Below are 17,492 nucleotides of genomic sequence, written 5' to 3'. Positions count from 1 at the left end.
TAGTATTTATATATATATATATATATATATATATATATAGTCGTGAGCCAAAATACGTCTTCAATAGTTTTATTTAAAGGTAGGCGGTTGGTGGTAATAGCTCACACCCATTTCTCCACACTAAAGAGGGTGGACAGCACTCTTGGACAATTCCGGGACTTCTTACATGGAACACATGATACAGCAAGAGTCACCCGAAAACAATTGCTCCTGCGTAATATACTAATAGAAAAGGAGATGAAAAGGCTCAATCGTCGCATACCTTGTAACCCTACGCATTAAGGAAAATCGTTTAATGCTTCCTAATATGGAAGTGAAAGAGGAAAGGATTTTAAAAATAACCCCTTTGAAATATAAATCTAATTATTATTCATTGGTATGTTTTCAGCCTTGAAGTCCCAAAAATAGAATATCTCTACACCTATTCTTTACCAAAGACATTTTATGAAAAGAGTTTTAATGCTTTTATTAATACAAAAGTATTTTTAATTTTTGTGATACATCCCTCCCCCCCCAAAAAAAAAATTTGGTAAGCCAAAATAAAATAAATTTGGAGTACTTTAAATTTTTTAAATTTAGGTCGGTACGACTGTTCCTTTTCCCTACTACAAATAACATTTTTTCAATTATGTATAAAAAAAAACAATTATTTACAATGATAAAAATAACAACGTGATAATGCAATTCAGTCAACAAGACAGAATGAAGAATAAAACATATTTATATAACTAGTCTACTAAAATTTTCAAAAATTTTTTCACACAAAAATCTACACTCTTTTTATGCGAACGAACTGGACAACAAGTGTCATTTAATCAGAATTTAAGATTCTGTGTGGTTGAAGGGGTTATTTACTTGATGAAAATCTGTATTCCTCGAAAAAATGGAGGAAAACGGAATTTCATGAAGCACAGTGATATTTTATATTTTATTTTATAACCGTTGTTGAACAGCTGACCCAATTTCATGGGTTTACGACTACTTACGTTCAACTCCGTAGCCTTGTAATTTTGAACCAATCCAGAAGACAAGGAAACTCATGGATCAGTACCCCCAGAGGTATTGATTTGTTGTGGGAACATGGAGGACTTTGAGACTCGACAGATTTAACGTGCATCAGTCACCATTTACTACACGGGGAGTCTTCGGCCGGCGAGGATCGAACCCACGACCTCTTGTATATGGGCCCAGCGCCCTGCCAACCAGGCTATCCCGGCCTGCACAGTGATATTGAGAGATCCAGATTTGATATATACAAAAATGGTTTATTATATTTTTCTCACCTTGTTGATAAGAAAAAAAAAGTTCAACTTTCCTCGCCCTCACATCCAAATGATGCTGAGGTAAACATCTCCACACGCGATTCGGATCTCCCAAAAATATAGGGTTTGCTTCTTCCATTGAAGAAAGTAAAAAAAATTTCCTTTTCCTTTGGACACTATTCATGATTTAATTTCTCAAAGTCAACACATAAACGACTCTTTTTATTTTCATCTTTTTTAAAGACTAAAGTTGCAGGGGCAGCATAAGGAGATGAACTTTCTTTTATAATGTTATTTTTTAAAAATTCTTCTGTTTGTACAACAATTTCTTGTTGTTGTTTTGGGGATGTTTTGTAAGGCCTTAGAGATATAGGTAAATCTGAAGTCAACCTGACTCTTTGTGGTTCCATTCTGATTTCTCCCACATCATGTGTATGTTTTGAGAAAATATCATCATTACTTTTTAAAATTTCTTTTAAGTCCACATTTTCTTTTTTGTTCAAATTTTTATTTTTTTCGTCGAAATTGACCTGATAATGTATGCATCCATTACTTAGATCTATCTTCGAATCATTTGAAATTTTTGGACATTCTTTCTTTTTCCTATTTTTCCTTTTATTTTTATTTTTGTTACCCTTTGCATTATTTTTTTTCAATATTTACTTCTACTGAAACATCTTTAACTTTTATTTTTCACCATTTTTAACCTCAACATTTTGTGAATTTTGCTGTCTAATGTGCAAAGAAAAGTTGTCACCGTTAGAATTAGCAGAGGTGATCTGTCTCCTACCAAATTGAGCAACAACTGGCCCGACACAATCAATAAACAAACCCTAATAAAGCATATGGTAAATCAGTATCAATTATAAAAATCTTAGCTGAGTTAACAATTTCGCCAATCTTAAGGGGAAACTCAGAAATTCTGTTAAGTGTTAATTGTCCTTTCGTTGGGGTAACATTCAATTTTTCACATTTTTTAATAAGAATATTTAATTTTGACACAATATCTTTTGGTATTATGTTCAATGCTGACACGGTATCAGCATTCAATAAAATCTCTTTGCTTACATTCTCATTTTCATTTTGTTTTGGTTTCGGATGTCCATTTAGGTATTTATTTTCCACTTTATATCCGGATATTATTAATTGTTATTTTTTATTTGTCATATTTTGGACGTTTACTTCTACATTATTAGGGTTGTTTACACACGAGGAGCCCGCGTGAAATTGATTCAAAAGTCCTTTCTTCGAACAATATTTACATTGATTTATTGGGTATGATGTATTTTGGGTTTTGTCGCATTCGGGGTTACATTTTTATTTTAAGGACAAGCCGGGGCTTTATATCCTGGTGCATTACACTTAAAGCACTTAATGTCATATTTTGGGTTTTCTATTTTCTTCATATAAGGTCCCTTATTATGTTGAAATTTATTTTTATCTAAGTCACTTTTAATTTTTTCATAAATTTTAAGTTTTTGTTTAAATTCAAAAAGATTATTGGCTCCATAAAGAATTGTTTTTCTATTTGTTTGGTTTGGTGATTAGAGCTAAGTCATCAATATCACTTTGAGTGGCTATTTCTTTCATTTTTAGGAAATATTCTTGAAGAGTTTCATTATACCTTTGTTTTCTTTTTTGCAACATTGCATGTACTTCTGCAGTATTGCAATTAAGTCCAAATTCTTCAAGAAAGAGATTTTTTAATTTTTCAAATGAATTTAAACAAGTTTTACTTCTAATTAATGTTAATGCCTTACCCTTTAAGCATGTTTTTGCAAATAAAAATTTTTGCATATCAGAAAGCTTAAATAAATTCGCATGAGTTTCAAAATTTTCAAACCAAGAAATAATATTTTCATGTTTATCTCCTTTAAATATAGGAGTAACTGCTTCAATATTAGAAAAATTTACTATTAATTTGGTTTCTGGTTCTCTATTATTTACATCATTATTAGAACTTAGATTATAGGATACCATATCTTTATCAATACAACTTTTAGTACAGATAGAACTTAAATTAACTTGTGTAAATTGATTTACACAAGTTTTAATTGGTAAATGTGGTTCAAAATCAGTTTGAGTTTGTTTACATTCAAACTAACTAATTTCATCTTCATACCCAGAGGGATTTTCCATTACTATAAAATTTTTAAAATATTAAAATCACATATACAAGTTGAAATATGTTGTGAAATTTCATTTTTATTTCCCTCGCTGTAAATATTTAGAGTGTCTGTAATTTTGATTAATTCTGAAAAATCAAAAGTATGACAAATTTTCTCAGTTTGTTTAAAAATTCTTCATCGTTAAATTCAAATGAAAATTCTGAAAAATTTAGTATTTTAGTACGATTTAATCGTGATAAATCATTAGGAAATAAAAGTTTAAATAATAACTTAATTTTATTTGCCATCACTAATTTAATACACGTTTGAATCACATTTATTTCTTTCAAAAACATTTTAAATGCACTATAAAGACAATATTATATCATAATGTTTTAAAAAAGTAATATAATTTCAAGAAATGCAATCTAACCCTTAAAAATATATCTCTATTCAATTATTCATCATAAGAAATTTAGGTCACTTGACCTACGTAATCATAAAATTATCACTACTAATTATGAAGGAAAAAAATACAGGCAGATGACATTTCTTTTATGTTCCTTTTTCACCTCACATGTTATATTTGTTGAAAAAAATTTTTTAAACTCTCACGTACTTCACTTTACAAGCAGGTATTTTTAAGAACACCAAGAAGCAAATTGTTGTAGGCCTTTTCACACTGGAGTTTTAACAAACTCACATATTTTGGGATTTTCACACACGCATGGTAATTTCACTAATTCATTCTTGAACAGTAAGAACTGTAGGGTTATCTCTATGGATGGGACACACATCAAATGGTTTCAGGTGTGACAAACTCCAGCCAACGTCTCTTCTGATTACGCCGAGGTACAGGTAGTTGTTGATGGAATCCTTCCTTTCCTTCTACGCCGATAAGGCAACTTTTTCCCCGATGTGTGATGGGATGGGGAATTCCGAAGCCACAGCCAGCATCCGTTAAGCTTAGTTCCTAAGAGATAGAAATGCGTAAGTTTCCTCCGCGATGCCAATCCTGCTAGGCTTCTAATAACAGGGCTACATCCCTGTTATAATTGGTTACGTTTAGCTCAAATAATTCTGTAGTGAGTCAAAATACGTTTTCAATAGTTTTATTTAAAGGTAGGCGGTAATAGCTCACACCCATTTCTCCACACTGGAGGGAGTTGACAGCACTCTTGGACTATTCCGGTACTTCTTACATGGAACACATCATGCAGCAAGAGTCACCCAAAAACAATTGTTCCTGCATTATGTACAAATAGAAAAGGAGGTGAAAAGGCTCAATCGTCACATACCTTGTATGCCTACGCATTAAGAAAAATCATTTAATGCTTCCTAATATGGAAGTGAAAGAGGGCAGGATTTTAAAAATAACCCCTTTGAAATAAAAATCTATTTATTATTCATTGGTATGTTTTCAGCCTTGAAGTCCCAAAAATAGAATATCTCTACATCTATTCTTTACCAAAGACATTTTATGAAAAGAGTTTTAATGTTTTTATTAATACAAAAGTATTTATAATTTTTGTGATACATCCCTCCCCCCCCAAAAAAAAAATTTGGTAAGCCAAAATAAAATAAATTTGGAGTACTTTAAATTTTTTAAATTTAGGTCGGTACGACTGTTCCTTTTCCCTACTACAAATAACATTTTTTCAATTATGTATAAAAAAAAACAATTATTTACAATGATAAAAATAACAACGTGATAATGCAATTCAGTCAACAAGACAGAATGAAGAATAAAACATATTTATATAACTAGTCTACTAAAATTTTCAAAAATTTTTTCACACAAAAATCTACACTCTTTTTATGCGAACGAACTGGACAACAAGTGTCATTTAATCAGAATTTAAGATTCTGTGTGGTTGAAGGGGTTATTTACTTGATGAAAATCTGTATTCCTCGAAAAAATGGAGGAAAACGGAATTTCATGAAGCACAGTGATATTTTATATTTTATTTTATAACCGTTGTTGAACAGCTGACCCAATTTCATGGGTTTACGACTACTTACGTTCAACTCCGTAGCCTTGTAATTTTGAACCAATCCAGAAGACAAGGAAACTCATGGATCAGTACCCCCAGAGGTATTGATTTGTTGTGGGAACATGGAGGACTTTGAGACTCGACAGATTTAACGTGCATCAGTCACCATTTACTACACGGGGAGTCTTCGGCCGGCGAGGATCGAACCCACGACCTCTTGGATATGGGCCCAGCGCCCTACCGACCAGGCTATCCCGGCCCCAAAAAGNCTTTTTAATGATAAAAGAGGTAAATATTTCATGATAGTAAATAAAGGTTGCGTTTTCTTAATGTTAAAAGAGGGGAATCTTTCTTGATAGTAAATTAAGGATGTGCCTTCTTTCTGATAAAAGATGCAGAAATTTCATCGCTTCCCAATGAGGTTATTTTTAAAATAGAACACTTAGAGAACTGCCGAGAGAAACAATTGTAATTGAAATATTTAAATAGATTTTGAAATTAGGAAATTATATATATCCATATCCATATATATATATATATATATACGATTTAGACCATGCATTTAGCCTGAGCTTATGTAAAAGTATACGTAGTATATAGCTTAGTATAATGCATGTTATTTTGTTATTTAGAGCAGTGGTTTCCAAATTGAGTTCAATGGAACCCTGGAGTTCAGTGAAAGGGCCATAGGTATAGTGAGAGTTAAAGTTCTTTTATCTAGTTAGAATTTTCGAAGCCTGTAATTAAAGTTATTAAATATCCACTCAATAATCCATTATTTTAATCAAATCACTCAATTTTTAATTGGAATGCTTGTAAGAAAAGAAATTTCAAAATAAGGATATGCATTTGTGAAAAATTCCATTAGTATTTTGCATCGAATAAAAATAATCAAATTAAAAAAAATCAATGAAAATGTACGTTTTTCTGATAACCATTTCTCAACGTTTATTTATTTTCTTTTTTGTTTTTATTTTAATTGGAGCCATATTTCAGCTCATTCATTTTCAATTTATACATGCATTAAAAAACATTGAAAGAACTAGACTGGGAGCTGCTCCACACCTATGAATTCAACTGTCTGACGTAAAACCCAATTTCAAGATAAAAATTGATAAAACGGTATATGATGAAAAAAATTTCATTCATTTATTCACTAAATATTTTCAATATAAATAATAAAATTTAGATCAATACATATTTTAAAAATAGTTAATTGTTTCAATTATAAATATATTCGCAGCTTTACAACTGCGGTTATATAGATAGATAGATATGCATAGGTATAGATAGACAGATAGGAAAAATTTCTTTTCCTTTTTTAAATGATTTATTACAATTTTCAGTAAATTTATTATGATATATTTACAGAGATACTATCATGATAGTTAAGTTTGAATTTTTTATTACATTTTGACAACATAGTATTGTTTTGACACGAAAAAAAAGGCAGTTTCTAAATGAAACTTATGTAGCTGTCTAGAAAATGTTAATATTCTTTTTCATTTTTTCCTTCGTCTTAGGTGTAGAAGGTACTAGTGCTCCCCCCGAAGCGTGTGGGAGCTGTGCTGCAATCGGTATAAAAATCCACAATTGGTGCAAAAAGAACTTCTCGCCGAGTGAGTGAAAAAATTTTCGAAAGACATTAGGGAATAGCTTTTTATAAACTTCCTACCTTTAAAAATAAAGTGACATTAAAACATTTTCCCGATAACGACTTTTTCGCTAAATATTCGATTAACTGATGATGTTGGGTATCTGAAATGGAAAATTTATCAAAAAGTGGGAAAAGTTGGAATATATTTTGGGAATGATGGATCTTTAATGATGAGTGATTTTAAAATAGAAAACCAGTATGGTTATTCAAAATTTGTTATGCTGCGGATTCAAAATAGTGAAAGCAGGTGAGGGTATCTGATAACTGACGGAAAGTTACTTATTACCTAAACTGGGTATCTATCAAGAGTTGAATGAATTTCAGGGTTAGTGCCATGCCCATCGGGAAATTTTATACAAATATTCAATATTTCTACACCAAACGGTATATTATTTTTGGACAATACCTTGTGTGTTTACGCAAATATTGGATCTATTATTTTTTTAGTATATGTATGCAATCCGAAACAATGAACACGTCCGAAGAGTATAAATACAAAAATATCATACATTTTTATTTCACCAGAGCTATTTGACTTATTTTAGTAAAATTTTGAACTTCATAAATCAAAATGATGATTACAAATCAAAATAACTCTCATGCTTTGAATTTTTTTTAAAAAATTATTTTTATTAAGGGAAAATAATGAATAATAATCAAATTTGATTTGTTGTATCAAATTAATTTTGAGTAATTTTTTTTATAAATTATGTGCGAATATCTTTTGATTAGCGTATCTTGTTCTAAAAATGCAAAATCCAAAAATAACATGAAGCTTTTCTTATGGATAAGGAACTATTGTCACATCATTTATCCTCCAATTTTGAAAGACCAAAATCTAAACAAAAGGTGTATTTTAATAATTGTTGTCCCTATTAACTTAACTAAATCATAAAACTATCCTATCATATCCTATAATCATAAAACATCTCATGAGAACCATTAAGATTGCTCTTAATATTTTAAAAAAATCAATAATTACTACAGTTATTATTTTCAATAATTTAACTGGCTCCTTTCGTAATCATAAAAATAAAAGATGAAACACCTTAATAATTTCGTATCTAATAATTTGCTAATTACGTTGGCTTTAAAGCTACTAATTGCATAGGTACAAAAAGGTACATAGCAGCCGATATTTTTATCTGCGAAATCAGACTTTTTAAGCAAGCTTTTTTGCTTAGAGGGTTCAGACTTTGGACTCTCAAAATAAGATTCTGGTAAATAGTATCGTCTCAATCCAGAAGAAAGAGGCAAATTTCAATTTTTATGTATTTCGCCATATCTTTGCAACTATTTTATAGAATTTATAAATGCAATTGTTAAACTTAATTATCTGAAGAAAACACTAAATATAATTAAAAAAATATTTATCATTTCATTTAATAAAAGTCGAAAGTTTCTTTGAATAATATGATTTCTGCATTTTTTTAATTCATTTTAAGCGCCAAAATTTGAGAGAAACGTTTGAGTTCTACAAATGCATTCAAAAATTTTTAGATTGACTTAAATACTTCCAAGAAAGGGCAAACTGGGCAAAAATTGAAATGAACATGGGAGGTCTCATACTTTTGATTCCTCATATTACTCACACTTTTGAAAATTTATTTTTAAGATTGAGGCTTATTTTGATAATTGAGATAGGTTGTCATAAACAACACTTTTTTTTAACGTTTGATTTCATTAAGTAATAATTCGAACGTTTCAGTGGTTTTCGGAAATACTTAAGTCACAAAATTATGTGTTTTTTTAACAAAAAAAAAAATTTTAAAATGTCTATGCCCAACTATTTATAATTTTTTTACATTTATATTGTAACAAATAATTATCTGCTAAATCTCTTTTTTTTTGTACCAAATTACTTTGGGGTAAACAAGTTTCTGTGAATGCCTTTGAACTCGGATCATTAATTATCGGTTATTATTAAATAAAATTTTCGATTTATCCTGTTTAATACATTTGTTGCTATGCGCGCATCCAATTTCTGACAAAACCTTTCTTAGCAATCTATCAGATTTGTTATTGACTTCAATGTTAACGCATGTAGGTCAAAATCAGGAAATTTTGCTTCTGGACAGTGGCCAGCGATTGCTTTTCAAAGATTGAAAATTATAGACAATAGAAAAAACTGTTGATATTAAAAATGTGAAACATTTCATTTCTAAAAATATGATAATCAGTAGAAAATCTAAAATGAAGAAAAATCGACAAAAATACATTTTTTAATCGCCATTTATGATATTATGCCCCACTGTCCTATATTAACATATCCTCCCTCTACCTTTTATGCGGTTTTAAATAATACTTTCCAACCTGGTAATGGCAACATAGTCTATCTTTCATCGTTATTATATTATGTTTCGTTATACTTTGTATGTTTTATTTTTTGTATTATTGTTCCAGGGTCAGATTTAACTAAACCTCAATTTTCTATTCAATTGTATTAATATATTTTTGTTTTGGAAAAGAAGTGAGCATGAAAAAAAAGTTACACCAATTCATAATGTCTTGATTCAAAGTATTTATAAACTTGTTTCTTTCTTTCAACTCTTATTTTTCTGAGCTCTTGAATTATGTTATCTTAGAGTTTCTATATTCCTTTCGGCTTCTTGATTAAAAGAGCGAATAAAAGTTTGGTTCCCTTAATGTTAATTTCACTTTTTGCATTTTTGGTCATATCTTTAAAACTAATGGCGAAATTCTTAAAAAAATGCACTCGTTCATAAAACTCAGTTACCCAAAGGTAATTTCTTGCAAAACGTAATTTTTAACAATTGTTTATTATATTTTATTACTTAATTTCATTCTGAATGAGAAAATTTTTTTTAATGTGAGCCATGAATTTTTTTTATACCATATTAATCTACGTATTTTTCATAATGAAATCTAAAGTTTCAAAGATTTTCCTTAGTGAAAGCTGAAAAAATTAAAATTTATTATTTTAAAAAAAAATTATTTGGAGATAAGGAAAAAATATTTAAATGGGGTGATTAATGCCTAAATTTGGTGCGAATAGGTAAATTTGGGGGCGATTAATGCCTACAAAGAATTTAACTTTCGCAAGCCTAAGGTATATTTCATTCATGTTTTTTTGTTTGTTTCAATTCGATATCTTTTTTTAATGTTAAAATACTATGTTTCTTCTTGAGTCGTCTGCTGATTTATAATAAATTTAGCAAAGAGATTTGAATAAAATATTATATTTAACGAAAGTCAAGTTTTATAATAACTTGTTTTTGATTAAATGTGGTTATTTATCTTTTTTTCTTCTAATTTTAGTTTTTAATTTATTCATTCTTTCATTGATTAAATTTCAGTAATGAACGTAGGTATGCATTTGATAGGAATAATATATTTACTAATTATTCTATATATGTTTTGATATCTGGACAATAAAAACATAAACTAAGATATTAGTAATGTAAAAGGGATCTTTATATCGTATTGAACCAAATTCTTATGACATCAACAACTATTATCTGAGCAATGATTATCTGATGTTTTAAAAGTCACTACAAAGAGTATAAAAATGCCGAACATAAAAAGAGCTACCGAATACGTAGCTGAAATTTTTAAGCTCCTTAAAATATCTCAGTTTCTTATATATCGTCCTAATATCCTAATTTTAAAATTCAATTTTTTTTACGGTTATTTTTTTTTTTGTTTCTTATTTGTTCGATTTGTGAAAAGTAAATACATATTAGTGCAAGTTCAAAACCCACAACTGTTTGCCTTGTTTTTTTTAAATGAACAAATTTAAACCACGATTTTATTTTGACGTTTAAACTTATGTATTACATCGTTAACTTTAAGAAAGCTACTCCTTTTTAATTTTAGCACAATTCACGAGATAGTTTATAGTATATTATTTTAGTATGGTGGTATATATATATATATATATATATTCGCTACTCTTCNTATATATATATATTGCTGATGCGGGATAACAAGGGGGGTTATTTATCCATGAATCTTCCCTTCTAATTTCGGTGGACTGTATTATCGCTGGAAAGACCTAAAGTTAGTTATTTTCTAAATCTGGTAAATGCTAGCATTAGAATAGACAAGAGAGAGAGCACCATTACAACCTTGTGACAGCATGTTTATTGCTACTCTGAGTGTTACAAAAACGTTACTGTAGATGGCGCTGGAGTAAAGATACAACATACTCCCCGCGTTGAAATACAGTACTGTATTTCAAATATATAAGCAATGAAATAATATCAAATATAAGCATATGCAAAAACAAACAATTGGGAAATGACATCACTTTTTTTAAAAAAAAAATAGAAAGTAAAAATAGATATACATATATAAATTTAACACACAATGAAATGACTTAATCAAACTTCAACTGGTACTGGTAAAATGGCTAGCTTAGTGATAGGACGTTTGAAAATACCACGTTTGGTTTTCACACTGCAAACTCTAACACATTTGTCTTTTCCTGGAAACAATTCGACAACAACTCCCATGAGCCATTGATTAATGGGCAAATTATCGTCTTTTACTATAACTACAGTAGCAATAGAAATGTTATCCTTTTCAAAGAGCCATTTCGATCGCTGTTGTAACTGGCACAAATAATTATTTGACCATTTTTTCCAAATTGCTTGGGTAATTTTTGTAGTCAATTGCCACCTACTTAACCTATTATCTGAAAGATCAATTAATTCTGGTTCAGGAATGCTTTTTATAGATCTTCCTATTAAAAAATGAGCTGGTGTTAAAACATCCAGATCATCAGCATCACTTGAAAGTGGCATTAAAGGCCTTGAATTTAAAATACCTTCGATTTGATTAATAATAGTAAGAAATTCTTCGTATTTTAAAGTTAAAGTACCTATTGTTCGTTTCAAGTGAAATTTAAATGATTTTACACCACTTTCCCATATTCCGCCAAATTTGGACTTCTAGGGGGAATAAACTGCCAATTAATTCTCTCAGAAACAAGAAATTTTGATAGAGTTTCATCAGGTTTACTAACTAGGTTATACAAACGTTTAATTTCTCTATTTGCTCCTAAGTAGGGTTTGGCATTGTCACTATATAATATGGAACATTTGCCTCTACGGGCAATGAATCTTTTTAGGGTTGCAACAAAAGAGTCAGATGTTAGATTAGAAACAATTTCAATGTGAATAGCTTTAGTTACAAGACATACAAAAATAGCAATAAATATTTTTTGAAACGGACCTTTACGTTGATTTTTGTTTTTTATGAAAAAAGGTCCTGCGAAATCAGTACCAGAATTTAAGAAAGGAAAAGTTGGTTTACATCGAACAATAGGCAAATCTCCCATTTTTTGAACTAAAAATCTAGGTTTAAATTTAGTGCAAATGACACAATCATGAACAATTTTTCGAGCCAAATTCCGACCATGTATTATCCAGACTGTTAGTCTTGACAAATTTAATAGTGCCTGTGCACCTATGTGACAATTTGATTTATGTAAATTTAGTAAAATAAGCTCAGAAATTTTATGATTTTTAGGGAAAACTATGGGATGTTTGCTTTCATAGGGCAAATAAGAATATGTTAGACGCCCTCCAACTCTGATAACATTTGCTGAATTATCAAAAAATGAAAACAAAAATTTCAGTTTGCTAGTAACATGTACTGGTTTACCTGATTTTAATAATTTAAATTCTTCTGCTAAAGATTCCTGCTGCACAAATGAACATAACTTTAATTCTGCTTCACTTACCTCACAGGATGTAAGATTTCCACTTCTCTTAATTTGATTCTTACAGTCTTAAATAAACCTGTATATATAAGACATTACATTAATCAATTTTGAATAAGAATTCGTTATAGAAAATATTTGGTTTGAAAAACTGAAATGAGAAATTAATAGATTAATGTCTTGCGATGGTTTGAGTTCAGATTGATATATCTTTGAGTCCCTTTCGGAAAATAGTTCACTTTCAGACTCTGAGTTCTTCCTTTGATTTATGGTGTTGGAACCCTGCAACCATGAGTGATGTAAAAGTTCCTTTGCTTCACAACCACGTGACAATAGACAATATATCCGCCGGATTGGATATTGACGGAACATAGTTCCAAACACAATTCTGTGATCGTTGTTGGATTTCTTTTACTCAATTGACGACATATTGTTTAAACTTTAAACAGTCAGTTTTTATCCATGCGAGAACTATTTTTGAGTCTAAATATATATAGCACTGTTCGTTGGGGACATTCAGAGAGTTCCGTACTTTTTCCAGTAGCCTGCATGCCAATAGAGAAGATAACAGTTCAAGACGTGGAATAGTGAGTTGTTTTATAGGAGCAACTCCTGACTTAGAACACAATAGTTCTGATGTAAGTTGGCCGTCTACATTTCGAGTTTGTACGTAAATTGCTGCTCCGTAAGCAAGTACACTGGCGTCGGCATAAACATGTAGTTCCATTCCTGATGCATTGTCTGTCACCTTGCGTTTCACATATAAGTCGTGTATGGCTGGAAGATTGTGGGCAAACAATCCCCATTCTTTGGCTAAATCTGGAGGAAGCACATCGTCCCACGTTAACTTGATTGTCCAGAGTCTCTGAAGGAAGATTTTTGCTTTTGTGATAATTGGACCCAATAGTACAAGCGGATCAAAGATACGTGCTATGACGCTTAGAACATCTCTCTTTGTATAGGTTTTTTGCCCTTTTAACGAAGTGAGTTGAAACCGGAATTCATCTGTTCTGGCATTCCAGATGACACCCAATGTTTTTTGAAGTCTCGTCAGTGTTGGTAAATCTGTGCTCTACATCAGTTGACTCGTCTAATTCAACTGCATTGGATCTCCACTTCTGTAACTTCATGCCACAAGATCTTAGAAGACCAGACAACTCAGATTTAAGACGCACAGCTGTAAGTACTCTATCCACTCCACTGACTACATCATCCATGTAACTATCCCTCTCGAGAACCTCGGCCGCAAGAGGAAATCTTTCAGACTCATCTTTGGCTGCCCGGAGGATTGTTTGAGTAGCCAAAAAAGGAGCTGAAGTTGTGCCGTATGTTACGGTTTTCAATCGGTACGTTTTGCACGGTTGATACTCGCTTGTTTTCCAAAGGATGCGAAGAAGGTTTCTTTGGGAAGGCTCAACTAATATTTGACGGAACATTTTTTGAATATCTGTTGTAGAGACAATGTGATGTTTACGGAAACGCACCAAAATGTCGAAAATGTCCTCTTTTACCTGTCCTTTCATTTGTAGATCATTTAAGCTTACACCAGTTGAAGTAGGTGCAGAGGCGTTGAAGACTACTCTGAGAGGAGTTGTAGTCTTTTCAGGGCGGTAGACTCCATGATGCTGCAGATAGCAGTGAGGATAATTGCTTTTATCAACTGGATCTTGATCATCCTCTTTTTCTACGGGCTCCATGTGACTTATATCTAGGTATTCTTGCATGAATTTAATATAATGACTCCTCATAGTGTCATTTTTAGAAAGCCGTCTCCAAAGCTGATTAAGTTTTTGCTCTGCTAAATGTTTGGATTCTCCCAGCTTATGGAGATCTTTGATTGACATTTGAACTATGTATCTATCAGTGTAGTCTCTCTTGTGCGTATTTTGATAATGCTGCTCGCATAAAATATCTTCAAGGCTCATGTAATGCTCTTTTGAGCTTAAGCACTCCTCAACTTCCCAATACTTTCTCAGGGTTTGCTCTAAAGTGTTAGTAGATTGGCTGATTAACCCACAGAAGTCTTTAGCTTTATCCTGACTATTTGTACCTATTGCTCCCGTAAAGATAAACCCAAAAAAAGAATTTCTTAAAACTATTTCAGTACCTGGTATCTAAATATCGCCTGTTCTCATAATTTCAAAAAATGCTTCCGCTCCTATGAGCATTTCTATGTTAGCTGAATTTGCGAAAATATTAGGTTCTGCTAAATGTATGTTTTTAGGTAACTCAAATTTCTTTAATGATAATGGTACCGTTGGAATAAAATCTGTTATCTTTTTCACAAATAAGAAATCTAATGTTTTTAAATAAGTCCGATCCCTGTTAGTTATATCTGCCTGTTATTTCCCTTTTACAACAGTTTTATTATTACCTAACCCTGCAATGGGGTTGTTTATTTTTCGCAATGGGACCTCTAATGCATTAGCAAGCGCTTCGGTTAAAACGTTAGAAGTTGAACCACTGTCTAAAATACACCTAGCTTTAATAAGAGTATGAGTTTTGGAACTCCTAATAAATACCTCACATGTTGGCATAATACCACTTCTATTTGAATAACGAGTATTTTTATTTATTAGTGATAAAGTTTGAGCATTAAATTCGGCAGCTTTAATATTCGGAAACGTATTTTCCAAAGCCCTTGAATTATCAACATTTGAAATAAGAGATTGCTGGCGAGACGAATCATTTACATTTTCCCCTTGACGCCTATGAATTAATGTATTATGTCTGCGACCACAACTCGAACAAGAATGTTTCGATTTACAGTTTCCCGCAGAGTGCGATTTCGATAAACAATTATAACATAATTTGTTTTTCGATATGACTTCAGTTCTTTGCTCTACATTAAGCTTCAGAAAATAATCGCACTTAAAAATGGGATGGTTATTTGAACATAAAACACATGGCGGTACTTTTTTCTCATTTACTAAAAATGATCTTGACCTTGACTTTTCTGGTTTCACTTTTAGTTATGCTGTTTGAGAAACATTTTGATAACTTTCTAGAATTTGTGCTCTTTTTTCCAAAAATAATAAGAAAGAATCTAATTTTGGAACTTCGTGTGTGCATAAACTTAATTCGTATTGTTTTCTAGTTTCTTTGTCGAGTTTTGAAATGATAATATTTAAAGCGAAAATATCTGATAAATCATTTCGTTTATATTCCAAAACATGAAGAGCTCTCAGATTTTTTCTTATGGTGTCAATTAGGTGCCTAAGTTCCTTGGCGGACTCATTATTTATTTTTTCGACATCTAATATTGCTTTTATGTGACTCTCAATAATTAAGCGTCTATTTTCGTATCGCTCCTCCAACGCTTTGAATAATGACTGAAATGTATCGTCAAGCGTTTGAAGGTTTTTTGACTCTCCTATTAGAGAAGAATTTAAGAAATGCAACTTTTGTATATCATTTAACTGCTCATTTGACGTAATAATGTTGTCAAATTGTATTTTTAATAATTGCCACTCATCGTATCTTCCTGAGAATTTTGGCATGGGCAGGGCCGGATTAACCTATAGGCACACTAGGCACGTGCCTAGGGCCTACGAAATTCAGGGGCCTACGAAAAACTTGGGAGAAAAAAATTTGTTGACAAGAATAATTTAGCTTTAAAAACAACAAGTGTATTTTACACAAAATTATGAAGATACATTGCAGATAAAGTTCGGTATTGCAGATAAAGTTCGATAAACAAATTTGTAAATTAAAATCCATATTAATAAAAATGTTAAAAAAATATGCAAGAAAATTTTAGCATATATTTGAAAAGAGGGGAGGAGTGGGGGAAGGAGGGAAGGGCCCAAAAACGGCTATGCCTAGGGCCTACGAAAGGTATAATCCGGCTCTGGGCATGGATATTCCAGGAAGTGTTATGCTTTGTTTACTTGCAGTTTTTTCTTTTAAATTTTGCGGGTTTTGCATAAACGTATTTTCTAAATTTTATTGATTTAGAGTTTTGAAACACGTTTTTGTAGTGGTTTTTGCGTACAGTAATTCGTCATTGTACTCTTCGCTTGTTGCGATTTCTTGTTTGTATTCCGTTGCATTTGTTATCAGCTCTTCAATTTCTGAATTTAAGTTTTTAATGTCTAATTTTTTACTAATTAAAATTTCCTGCAACTCGTTTAGTTCCGCTTCATTTGTTTCATAAGTTTGTTTACCTTTATTTCGCATAAACGCGTCTAATCGAGTTATTGCTTTTGAAATACTTGATCGAATTGTGGTACGTTTCTTTTTTAATTTGTCAATTTTTTCCATTGTTAATTGTTTTTAATTTAGAAATTCCTCAATAGTAATAAATTTTCATATGAATAAGTAAGATGAACAATTTAAAACAAAACAGTACAAATGTATTTGTGATTACCAAAATCTATACAGAATGTTTTAATTGTTAAGATACTACTTTTACTAAAAACAATAAATTTGAAAGTTTATTTAGATTACACCTAATTATATACTGTAAAATTATTTACTTCCGGCTCGACGGACCATTATGTTGTTGATGCGGGGTAACAAAAGGGGGGTTATTTATCCATGAATCTTCCCTTCTAATTACGGTGGACTGTATTATCGCTGGTAAGACCTAAAATTAGTTATTTTCTAAATCTGGTAAACGCTTGCATTAGAATACGACAAGAGAGAGAGCACCATTACAACCTTGTGACAGCTTGTTTATTGCTACTCTGAGTGTTACAAAAACGTTACTGTAGATGGAGCTGGAGTAAAGATACAACACACACACACACACACACACACACACACATATATATATATATATAC

The 17,492-nt window shown here is 31.1% G+C and overlaps 1 protein-coding gene across 2 annotated transcripts in view; it reads left to right on the top strand.

Annotated features, from left to right (window-relative positions):
- LOC107454094 (carboxypeptidase N subunit 2) overlaps positions 1-17,492 on the top strand; it is a 40,022-nt gene that overhangs the window by 8,027 nt on the left and 14,503 nt on the right. Inside the window, exon 1 of one of the 2 annotated variants that reach the window (XM_071177043.1) lies at positions 6,887-6,983. The exons of the other annotated variant lie outside the window; for it this stretch is intronic. The gene's annotated coding sequence lies outside the window, so the exon portion shown is untranslated. Of the gene's footprint in view, positions 1-6,886; positions 6,984-17,492 lie in introns of those variants that run through there. 2 annotated transcript variants of the gene reach the window in all.

Source organism: Parasteatoda tepidariorum, chromosome 2 (assembly GCF_043381705.1).
Source record: "Parasteatoda tepidariorum isolate YZ-2023 chromosome 2, CAS_Ptep_4.0, whole genome shotgun sequence".
Lineage (NCBI taxonomy): Eukaryota > Metazoa > Arthropoda > Arachnida > Araneae > Theridiidae > Parasteatoda > Parasteatoda tepidariorum.
This window is presented reverse-complemented; position numbering and strand designations above follow the sequence as displayed.